This window comes from Oxyura jamaicensis, chromosome 1 (genome assembly GCF_011077185.1).
Source record: "Oxyura jamaicensis isolate SHBP4307 breed ruddy duck chromosome 1, BPBGC_Ojam_1.0, whole genome shotgun sequence".
NCBI classification, from domain to species: Eukaryota; Metazoa; Chordata; class Aves; order Anseriformes; family Anatidae; genus Oxyura; species Oxyura jamaicensis.
This window is the reverse complement of record NC_048893.1, coordinates 132,505,285-132,516,069: the sequence shown is the minus strand read 5'-3', so window position 1 is coordinate 132,516,069 and position 10,785 is coordinate 132,505,285. Positions and strand designations below refer to the sequence as shown.

The 10,785-nt window shown below is 36.9% G+C and overlaps 1 long non-coding RNA gene across 1 annotated transcript in view; it reads right to left on the bottom strand.

Annotated features, from left to right (window-relative positions):
- LOC118178539 overlaps positions 1 to 7,858 on the bottom strand; it is a 17,055-nt gene extending 9,197 nt beyond the window's left edge. Inside the window, exon 1 of the long non-coding RNA XR_004756186.1 lies at positions 7,725 to 7,858. This is a non-coding gene — a long non-coding RNA (uncharacterized LOC118178539). The remainder of the gene's footprint in view (positions 1 to 7,724) is intronic.
- Between the last annotated feature and the right edge of the window lie 2,927 nt (positions 7,859 to 10,785).

Below are 10,785 nucleotides of genomic sequence, written 5' to 3'. Positions count from 1 at the left end.
ATTTTATTTTATTTTATTTTATTTTATTTTATTTTATTTTATTTTATTTTATTCCTATTATTACTACTAGTATTGCTTACTGCATTTCTACTTATTTCAAAAAGCAACATTTACACTTCCTGGACTCTTGTATATTCGTTTATCTTTCATGTCTGATTCCTCAAATTGCTTATATAATAAAATTACTATCCTGTTTACTTTATATTAGGAAAAATATATATATATATGTTTTTTTGGACATTATTTTTTTGACAAAAAGAAAGAGAAGGATGGTTAATAATTTACTATTTATTTATTTATTTATTTTCCTCCAAAAATGAAGAATGCTAAGTAAAATGATTAAGTCTACGTTTCTGTGTCATGTATTTCCTCTTCATACTGAGCTGCCTTTCATTTTCTTACTCTTCTGGTGCACTTCCTGAGTCAGTCTGAATGTAGAAACAGAAACAAAAGATAGCCATGGCAGTATTTCCAGACCAACTGGACCAAGAAATGCCCAAACACTAGCCTCCTCAAGCCTGCTAGTTGTGAAAACGTTAGGGAGCATACAAAAATGTTTGGATAAAATGAATAGGGATGAATTCATGTTTCTCCAGTGTCAAAGTTTTGGTTTTGTGGAAAGTGCCCCCCAAATCTTTCCTTTTCGATTAAGCTGGTAGTGTTCTCATCTGTTTGAAAATTATTAAAGTGTCTACCAATCTTAAATGGTATTGAGGATGTGCAGAAAGGTACTTATACATGTTAAAACATACTCGAGAATATTCTATTGCTCTTGTATGAACATTTTGTGCAAATCTCTTATCTCCTCTAGACCTGGTCACTCATAGTCTTGCTTTACCATATTGGAAATATGCATTCACTAAATATAAGCATACTTCAAACACAGGTTCCATTACTCCACAGACTGTCACCTCAGCCACAGCATTTCTGTGGTTCCTTCACTTTCCATTTCAGGAGAGTGAAATTACCGACCAGGTAAATTACACAAGTGATTTCCAGATCTTGGAGGCTGTCTCTTGGAAGCCTAATCTCCATGTGATCATTGATGAATCTATTTCTATTTCTTCCTTTTTCAGTGAAGTAATATAGGTTCTTGAGATGAACAGTCATGACATCTGGTTTGAAACAGAAACTTTCTAACCCACCTATTCCCCTAAAAGAGGAGAAACTGGTATAATCTGTGAACCAACACTTTCATGTCCAGTATTCTGGACATCACATCTGAGCTTCCATGCAGCTCTGTGTTTTGGTATTTCTTGAATAGTTTTACTTTTGTGGCACATAAAAACTACCCAGATAGGGACTGTGCTATGACAGATGTTGTATACAATATATGATCATGCTTCAAATACCCCCCAAGGATCTTCTGTTTAGTATCTGGCCCTTATCCACCCTTAGTTGCTTAGCCAACCAGAATCATATATAGAATTAATCTCCTCATTACTAGCCTTCTCTCAGGTATTGGAATTTGGAAATATGCTTATTAATTGAGCAATGGCACGTGAGAAATTGAGAATAAAACTAATTAATTGATGCTTACATTGAACACAGGAAAAAAAAAAAAAAACAACAAAAAAAAAACACAACATTTTTCTTCAGAAGTTGCAATTAAAAATGAATAGAAGAAAAAGATCTTTTCAAACACATCTCTCAAATTATTTTAAAATTTACTATTTTAAAAATATCTCCAAACATCTACGCTGATAGCTGTGAATTATACTTTATGCCAATGGGAAAATTCTAGGGATACTCAAATCTGAACATGTCTTGTTAGAAGTAGATATTCTGGAAATAAAATGGACAAAAAATATATATCATGATTTGAAATAAATCTTGGGGAGACAAAAGGTATTTCATTGTTAGATATATTTGCATTATTCATTATAGATTTGAAAATTATTTGCCTTTAACACTTTCTGTATTCCTCATCAAGGAAATGTTACATTGAAACATAAACTGAATCACAAAATATAGCATGTATGTTATAGAGAAATTTTAAATCTACAATATGAAAGACAATTCAAGAAATCTTGAGGCTATTTTTCTATGTACTATGAATATAATTTTTTTTTTTTTTTAAGGGAAAAAAATTCTCATCTTGACGCTACCCAGATGTTGATTAAATAAGCCCTTAAATCTTGTTATTACTGTGCTTATTTAAAATTTATTTTCATTTAAATAATTATTGATGCTGTAGGCATAATTTATACTATGCAGTAGTGGGCTGTTACTTGTGTGAAGTGCAAGAAACAATTTTGTTACATGACTTCCAGAATGTAAACAACTGATGGAATATGAAGTACTTGATATAACCAAGAAAAAGGATAGATATATGCGAAATAGGAAAGATATATGCGATTCCTTTCCAACCTGAATTACCCTAAGAAGCTAAAAGTCTAAGAACTACACATCTTCTCCTGTTTATCCTGCTTACATGTGTTTTGGCCAAGCTTAGTGCTTTATTTTTATATATCAGCTTGGCAGAAATGAAAAATAAAACTGAAAATAATTCAAAAGGAGAAACCATTAGATGAACCTCTTTAATAGAACACATGGACTGAATAAATTATCAGAAAGAAAAACAAAACAAAACAAACAAACAAAACTACTATATGTTAGATTAAAAGTGGTGAAACAATGTAAAGAAAAATTAAAGAACATTTCAAACTAATTAGACGCTGGGTGTGGCTTCAGCCTGTGCTCAGAGTTTTATTGTTCAGTAACATTTGTGAATAATCTGAGAAATTTTTGTTCCTATGAATGTTTTCAGACAGCAGATTCCAGATCTGTAAGTCATGGTTTTGTCTCATAATGTGTTCCAACAAACAGGGAACCAAAATTTGCTGTGGATGGAGCAGCTGAAGAGCTTTGCTCTTCCAGTCATGGAGCATAACCAAAATCCTGTGGCATGGCATTTAGAAAGCAGACGACAAGGGCCTCTCTCAAAGGATGACTGTGTACACATAATGAAGTAATGAGTTCAAAAACACCAGCAAAAACAGCAATTGCTCAATAATTTTGATTGGCTTTTTTTTTTTTTAATAATTATATCTTGTTATTAATAAAGTAATGTATAGTGCACACATAATAGCTCTTTTTTTTTTCTTTTTTTTTTTTTTTTTCTTTTCTTTTAATACACAGTCACTTCAGTCCTGCAAAATGCATAATGCTGTCATTTACTAAACTGGTTATCCTGTGTACTAAAATACTTGCCAACACATAAAAATGTATCTGTTCTACTTCAGAGGCTTTTGAGAGGCTTTTTGCAGTTAATAAAAACGAGAAAATTTAAACAAATCTGTTCTTTAAACAAAACAGAATTGAAAAAAAAAATGCCAATGTACTTATATAGGTATAAGCAGATAAAACATCTAAATTTTATAGAGATAAATCTAAATTTAGGTATTTACATATATGGCCTATAATGTTAATCACTCAATGTCTTTTTCTCTAAAACTAATTAATATTCAGTGACCTTAAATGGAAATATAGTTTGGGATAGCTAGGGCAACAGAAGAAATTTTAGAAAAGAGGGTAAAATATATATATAAACCTAAATATATATATATATAAACCTAAATATATATATAAACCTAAATCTATAAATTAGTAGTAGGGGTTTTGGTGTTATAACACTGATGTTGCAAATGACTCTTTACTTAACAGAATTTGACTTTGGTGTAGGAGAAAACTTTATTCAAATAGTGAGGTATATAATATGTCCCACAATAAGTAGAAGGCAGCTGCCACACTAAATGAGAATAATTCATTTTATCTTTATTATTATTATTATTATTATTATTATTTTCCTCTTTACCATTGGTCATACTATAAAAGTAAAGGTCAAATTATGGAACTCTGACTTACTATGTATATTGCTTCTTCAGGAAAGTAGAAGTAAAAATATTTCATACAAGTAACGGAAGATAAACATGATGATGACTTAATGTGTCAGTGTTTACTTGTGTTGAGATTGTATTTGCCAAAACTGAGTCTGCGGTGACTTTTTTGAGACAATGTTATTAAACCTAGAAAATAAGGGTGGAAATGCAGAACAGCTGGAAACAGAATATAATTAATAATGGAGGAAGATACACCAATGGAATATGTGTAAATATGTAAAAAACAAACAAACAAACAAAAAACATTGGGAACCACATGGTGTTTCACTGTTAAACATGTAAAGCAGTAGCTGCTTTTTGGCATGTATCCAGCAGGTAGCTGCTGTAGCTACATTGGTGTACACTCTTCAACTTGTTTAAAGTGGAATGGCTGCCATTCAATTTGAAAATAGGAACTTCAAAGCACTTTAAAGTTTTGTTTAGATTTTTATCTGTAGTTTCTAAATGTCTTTTTTTTTCTTCCCATCAGTACAGCAGTACAGCAGTTTTTTTGAAAGATATCCACATTTCCTGCTAGACCTTATTACTGTTAGAACAGCCTCTCCTACAATATCTAATTCCCTTCCTCTTCTTTCCATGCTTTGGTCCATTAAAAAAAAAAAAAAAAATAATAATAATAAAAAAAAAAAGCTTTCCTTAGACATCATCACGTTGCCTCTGTCTGGCATTGCATGAGACAAAGGTTTTCTTAACCATTAGACATGAAATTAAAAAAAAAAAATCCCTTTTCTGCTTACACAAAAAGGTATGACAAGCCAAAGAAAATATTAACAGGTAATTTGTCACAAGCACAGCTCACAAGTGTTCCTTTACATGGTACAGCTTCATGAAGAGCCTATGTGATTATTTTTACTATATATCTTTGCAGAAGACAAAAATGCTTAATAGACAACAGGGAAGTTTTTAATATCGTATTAACTGATCTCATTTGATCAACAAAGTAGGTGTCTTTGCAAAGGGAAATATTGTAATATGTAGCTATGAAAGTTTTGTGGTTGGGCTAGATTAACTGAGATTTCTGAGTTTCCTGTCTAATAGGAAAAAGGAGGCACAGATGGAGCCTTTTTTTTTTTTTTTTTCTTTTTTTCTTTTTTCTTTTTTCTTTTTTCTTTTTTTGGTTTAGATCTAACTTAATTCCCACAGGGAGCCTGGATGATGGCTTTGATCTACTGCCTCAGACCATAGCTTCATTTCAGAATTCATTGTAGCTTACTAAAAGGGCAAGGTTAGTTGAACTGACTTGACTGGTACACCACACGCTCAAGGTTTTCACCATGTCAGTTCAATTAAATGTTCATTTCCACATAAAACAACCCCCCCCCCCTCCACCAAAAGACTCTCTTCTATATTTCAGAGCCATATTGTTTAACTGCTTTTGCAACCAGCTTTTGCAACTAGTCAATAGGTTGTAAAACATTAGTATCTGACTTACAGAAACAAAATGAGGTAATATTTCTGAGTATGAGGATTTAATGTGTACAACCGGGACTAGAATTTGACTTATGCCAAGATTTTCAAATCCTTAGCAGATCATGGATGTAAACAAAGGAAATAATCAAGTAGGGTTCCTTAGTGATTTTGAAGAAAGGAATGGATAACATTGGTGAAAATTTATGCAGAAGTTAAAACAAAAACAAAATGTGTTTCCACATTAAAAAAAAAAAAAAAAAGTAAGACTTCGAAACACAGGTTCATCTATATTTTAGTGAATTTCCTCTAAGACAGCTTTTCATCTCCCTTCTGAGAGAGACCTGACAAAGTGTTAAAGAGGTAGTAACCCTTAGCCAGGAGAACTAAGGGAAAGGAAGGCTATCTCACATTTGGGTAAAATCTTTTCCTGTTGTGGGTGGCTCACCTAGACCTCAAATATTGCCAGCTGAAATCCTCCAACTGATGGACCTATAAAGATGTGGTGAGCAGACTGTATTTTTATATGACAGCCAGACCTTTGATGAAGGCCAATATACGGGGTGACTTCATTAACTCTTGTGAAAGAAGCAGGGAATTGCCTGATTTACTGTACATACCAAACCTGTGACTCAAGTCAAATGAAATTCTTTAATCACTATGATTTTAAAGGTAATCTATCAAATTCGAAACTGTGAGGTGCTAATTAAACATATATAGTAGAAAAGACACAGATGCAGTAAGAAACTTGTTCCAAAGTATGCCAGAAACTGAGATCTGTAAAACATTTAAATTATAAAAAAGATAGAGATCTATTTTTCTCAAAGTCCCAAAGCAAAACACAGATTCTATGAGAGGAAAACTTGCAAGGCAATGCTGAGGGAAAAATGTCTTATTTTTATCATAATCCCTCAATGATTTCTGATGTCTGCAGAGTAGTCGGACTAGTAAAATACTATTGAGATACATGAACAAGTGCAGACAAACTCATTTTTCTTTGTGTTACTATTTTGGATCCATAGGCCTCTTTGCACAAATGGACTTATCCTGAAGAGCAGAATTAAAATCCTGTACAAGGTTACCAGGAACAATGCATGATGCAGGAACCTGAAGAGCTACCACTATTGGTAAAATAATTCTCCTAAAACAACCAACAGATATTGATGAAGACAGCTGAGCTCTTTGAGTCTCACTCAGTGTGAAACTTGATGGTTTACCTCTACCCTGCTCCACCTTGGACTTCATCTTGGCCTATTATTTGTGGTTAGAGGCTGAAGAACTATCTCTCCTTACAAAACACATGGAGGAATGTACAAAATACTCGATGCAGTTCACTGCAGTTTACTGCATCTGTACCCTTGTTCTGAAAATGCACACTAACAATGAAACACACCAAGGCTGACAAACAAGGTATGGAGGACAAAGACAAGCATAACTGCAGCTTTTGAATAACATTCATCAGAGCCAGCAGCTGGTAGACCACTGAGAACTGTTTGTGAGAGCCATCTGTTTCCAGCTGCTGACTGCTTGTCTTGCTTCTTTGGGAGACAACATTTTCTAGTTCCCACATGCAGAGAGAGAAAAAAATGTGATGTGCCAAACCACTCTGAGAAGACTGTTGAATTGAACTAATATATTTGAGGGGTATGGAGAATATTCTCTCTCCTTCCTGTTGATGCTGCCCCTCTTTCAGTGAACAGGCTTGGGCTTTCCAGTCTGGGACCCTCTACATCACCTATGCACACAAATGTGATTCAGATCATGCTTAATACATGCCAACATTTCTGTTTTGTCAGATTAGCTAGAGAACATGATATGGAATTCAGGCTATCTGTGTGCTTTTTTCTCAGCTTGGCTCTGGGTGTGCATGACCAGATGGTCCCTGATACAGTTTCAATCCTCTGAGTGCAAAGTTAGCCTGAACAAATCCATTTTACATTCCTACCCTTGAGCAGTGTGTTGTGTTATGTGACCATGGTGTGTGCGACCCACAGTGTGTGACCCCCATGCAGTTGTGTGTGTGTGTGAAGCCCTCTGGTTTCACTACTGCTTTGTAATTAATTCTAAAGCTATTCAGATGGCAGGACTACCTTAAAGTAAGAAAAAAAAAATACAACAACAACAACAAAAAAAAACAAAACAAAAACAAAATAAACAAACAAACAAACAAAAAACAAACACAAAACTAATAGTGTCCTGAGATCAGGAAACATAGTTTTATATGTCATTTTACTATTCTCTTAAAGGTGACAGCCAAGAGTAGTAAGAAGTTCTGAAGAATATAGAGACAGCAAAATGGTCTAGATGCTGGTGTTAAGCATGTGTAAAAACCTGGGAAGCAACATTTGCATGATCTTTTGCCTCATTGCAAACAAAGACTAGAAATATGTTAGAAACCAATGGTGAAGTTGAGACAGGGTTGTGATATATGGAGTATTAATTCGTGTCAAGAAGATGGCTGATGTTAATAAAGAAGGGGGAGATGTGGGAGTGTGGCCATGGGGGCTCGACAAGCCCCATGGTTGGAGATAACATCAGACTCTTAATGATGAGGCCATCAGAAATGTAAGGAGTTTTGAGGGAACAAAGAAGGGTGATTAAGGAGACGCTTTGCCGTCTCGGGTTGCTTGTTCTCCCGCCATTAAGGCATGGAAGTTGCTGGGGGTTTTCTGGTTGAAACTGTTAAAATTTGTTGTTTAATATTATATGATAATCATATTATTAGTGTGGTTTCAAGGGCTAACGAAAAGTGGGAAAAGACGGCCTCGCATAGCTTGGTGCCGATCACGTTTTGTTGCTCTCAAGTACCTTGTGGAGGGCAGAGCATGCGCAGAAGAAGGGGGAGCCGGTCGGGGCCGAACCTGCGGGCTGGACGAGGTCCAGGAACCCACAGGGTCTGCGCAGGAACAAAAGGTTGCTAGCGGTGATGGGAAACCGTGAGCCTTCATCCCCATGACCCCCCCAATGACCACCACCAGAAGGCACTGTACAGGCGCAGAGTTTGTGAAAATACTAGTTATAATAGGAAGCGGGGATAGGACATGTATATGTATAGTGGTCCTCGGGTTTCTTACAGATATGTAAAAGCAGTGTTCTATATATTTAGAAAGTTCGACGGTTGTGTGTGCGTCTTAGTAGAGCAGAGACTCCCGGTGCACCGAGCGCTGTTTGCTTGCCTCTATTTGTTAAATAAATTGCAGGAATCCTATTTGGGACTCAATCATTTATCACAGGGTTGACAGAATATTGAATAAAGAAATCTGAAAAATGAGACAGGATTGAAAGAAAGCTCATAAATGGCCAGGATTTGCAGATATTCAATAGATGAGACAAGCAGGTGGTTATGTTATCTGAGCAAGTGTCCCCAAGCAACGCTACAGGCTGGGAGATGAGTGGTTTAGAAAGCTGCCTGGCAGAGAAGGACTGGGAAGTAGTGGTTGATTGGCTGAATATGAGCCAGCAGTGTGCTCAGGCGGCCAAGAAGGCCAGCAGCATCCTGGCTTGCATTAGAAACAGCGTGGCCAGCAGGTCCAGGGAAGTGATTGTCCCCCTGTACTTGGCTCTGGTGAGGCCGCACCTCGAGTACTGTGTTCAGTTTTAGGCCCCTCGCTACAAGAAGGACATCGAGGTGCTCGAGCGAGTCCAGAGAAGGGCAACGAAGCTGGTGAAGGGTCTGGAGAACAAGTCTTACGAGGAGTGGCTGAGGGAGCTGGGACTGTTTAGCCTGGAGAAGAGGAGGCTCAGGGGTGACCTTATTGCACTCTACAGGTACCTGAAAGGAGGCTGTAGCGAGGTGGCGGTTGGTCTATTCTCCCATGTGCCTGGTGACAGGACGAGGGGGAATGGGCTAAAGTTGCCCTAGGGGAGGTTTAGTTTGGATATTAGGAAGAACTTCTTTCCTGAACGGGTTGTTAGTCACTGGAATAGGCTGCCCAGGGAAGTGGTGGAGTCACCATCCCTGGAGGTGTTTAAAAGACGTTTAAATGTAGAGCTTAGGGATATGGTTTAGCGGAGGACTTGTTAGTGTTAGGTCAGAGGTTGGACTTGGTGATCTTGGAGGTCTCTTCCAACCTAGACTATTCTGTGATTCTGTAATTACAGACGTTTTAGTTAGGGAGAGAAGAAGGTTGTAAGAATACCATGTTTGTCTGTCTTTGTCTTAAACTTAGTGTAGACATTGATGAACATTTATCCTCAGAACAGACACAAGGAGACATATTTTAGAACTAGGACTGAGACAGACTGTAGCTCCACCGCACTACTCTGGTTGAATTTTCTCTGGGCAAAATTTTTGTCTGTCCTGGTTTCAGTTAGGACAGTTATTTTTCCACCTAGTAGCTGGTAGGGTGCTATGTTTTGGATTAGGATGAGAAGAGTGCTGATAACATGCTGATGTTTTAATTGCTGCACAGCAATGCTTATACTAAGCCAAGGACTTTTCATCTTCTCACTCTGTCCTGCCAGCGGGCAGGCTGGGGGTGCAGCAAGAGCTGGGAGGGGACAGACCCAGGAGAGCTGACCCAAACTGACCAAAGGGGTATTCCATACCATCTGACGTCATGCTAAACAATATATAGGGGTGGCTAGCCGGGGTGGGGGGCCGGCTGCTCGGGGTTGGGCTGGGCATCGGTCAGCGGGTGGTGAGCAATTGCATTGTGCATCACTTGTTTGTACATATTATTATTATTATCATTATTATTTTCTATCTTAATAAACTGTCTTTATCTCAACTCACAGGCTTCACTTTCCCGTTTCTCTCCCCCATCCCAGAGAGGGAGGGGGGAGGGTGAGCGAACGGCTGTGTGGTGTTTAGCTGCCAGCCGGGTTAAACCAAAACAGTCAACTAAGGGAATAGTTTCTCAAACAAATCAGATATGGATTTTGATATCAATTTCTTCATCCTCCCAGCTACAGCCTAGCCCTAAAGTCATGTGAAATATGAATCAGGACTTTATACTAAATCCTTCAACAGATCTAGATTGCAGTTTTGAGAATGTTTGCCTTTACAGGTAAATTTATATCAGTTCTTTAAGAATTAGGCTGTCTCTGATTTTGACTGCATTCATGTTGCTCTTTTAAATAAAAATATATGATTTGCTTCACCAAATCTGTTTTTTATTTTGGAGTAATATGAAATAAATCTCAAAGATGTACTTGTACTTTCAGGCTTGTTAAAACTGTTGGACTCATTGGTAAAATGATAACAAAATGCAACACAAACTTAGCAAAAAAGTTCTGGGAAGTGCATTAGTTTTTCTCTAAGAGATTCCCAGAGTAAATAACCAAAATATTTTAGTCTCTGCCAAGAAAAACTTGAAGGAGAGGGATTTTTTCCAAGTCAGGAAAGGATGGTTCAGACTAGGAAGGCCATGGCATCACAGCAGAATAAGCAGATGATATGAAAAATGCATAAAGTTCAAGTCTAGCAAAACACTTAAGTGTGGGTACCCTCTTTAACAACAGTTCATTAGTCACC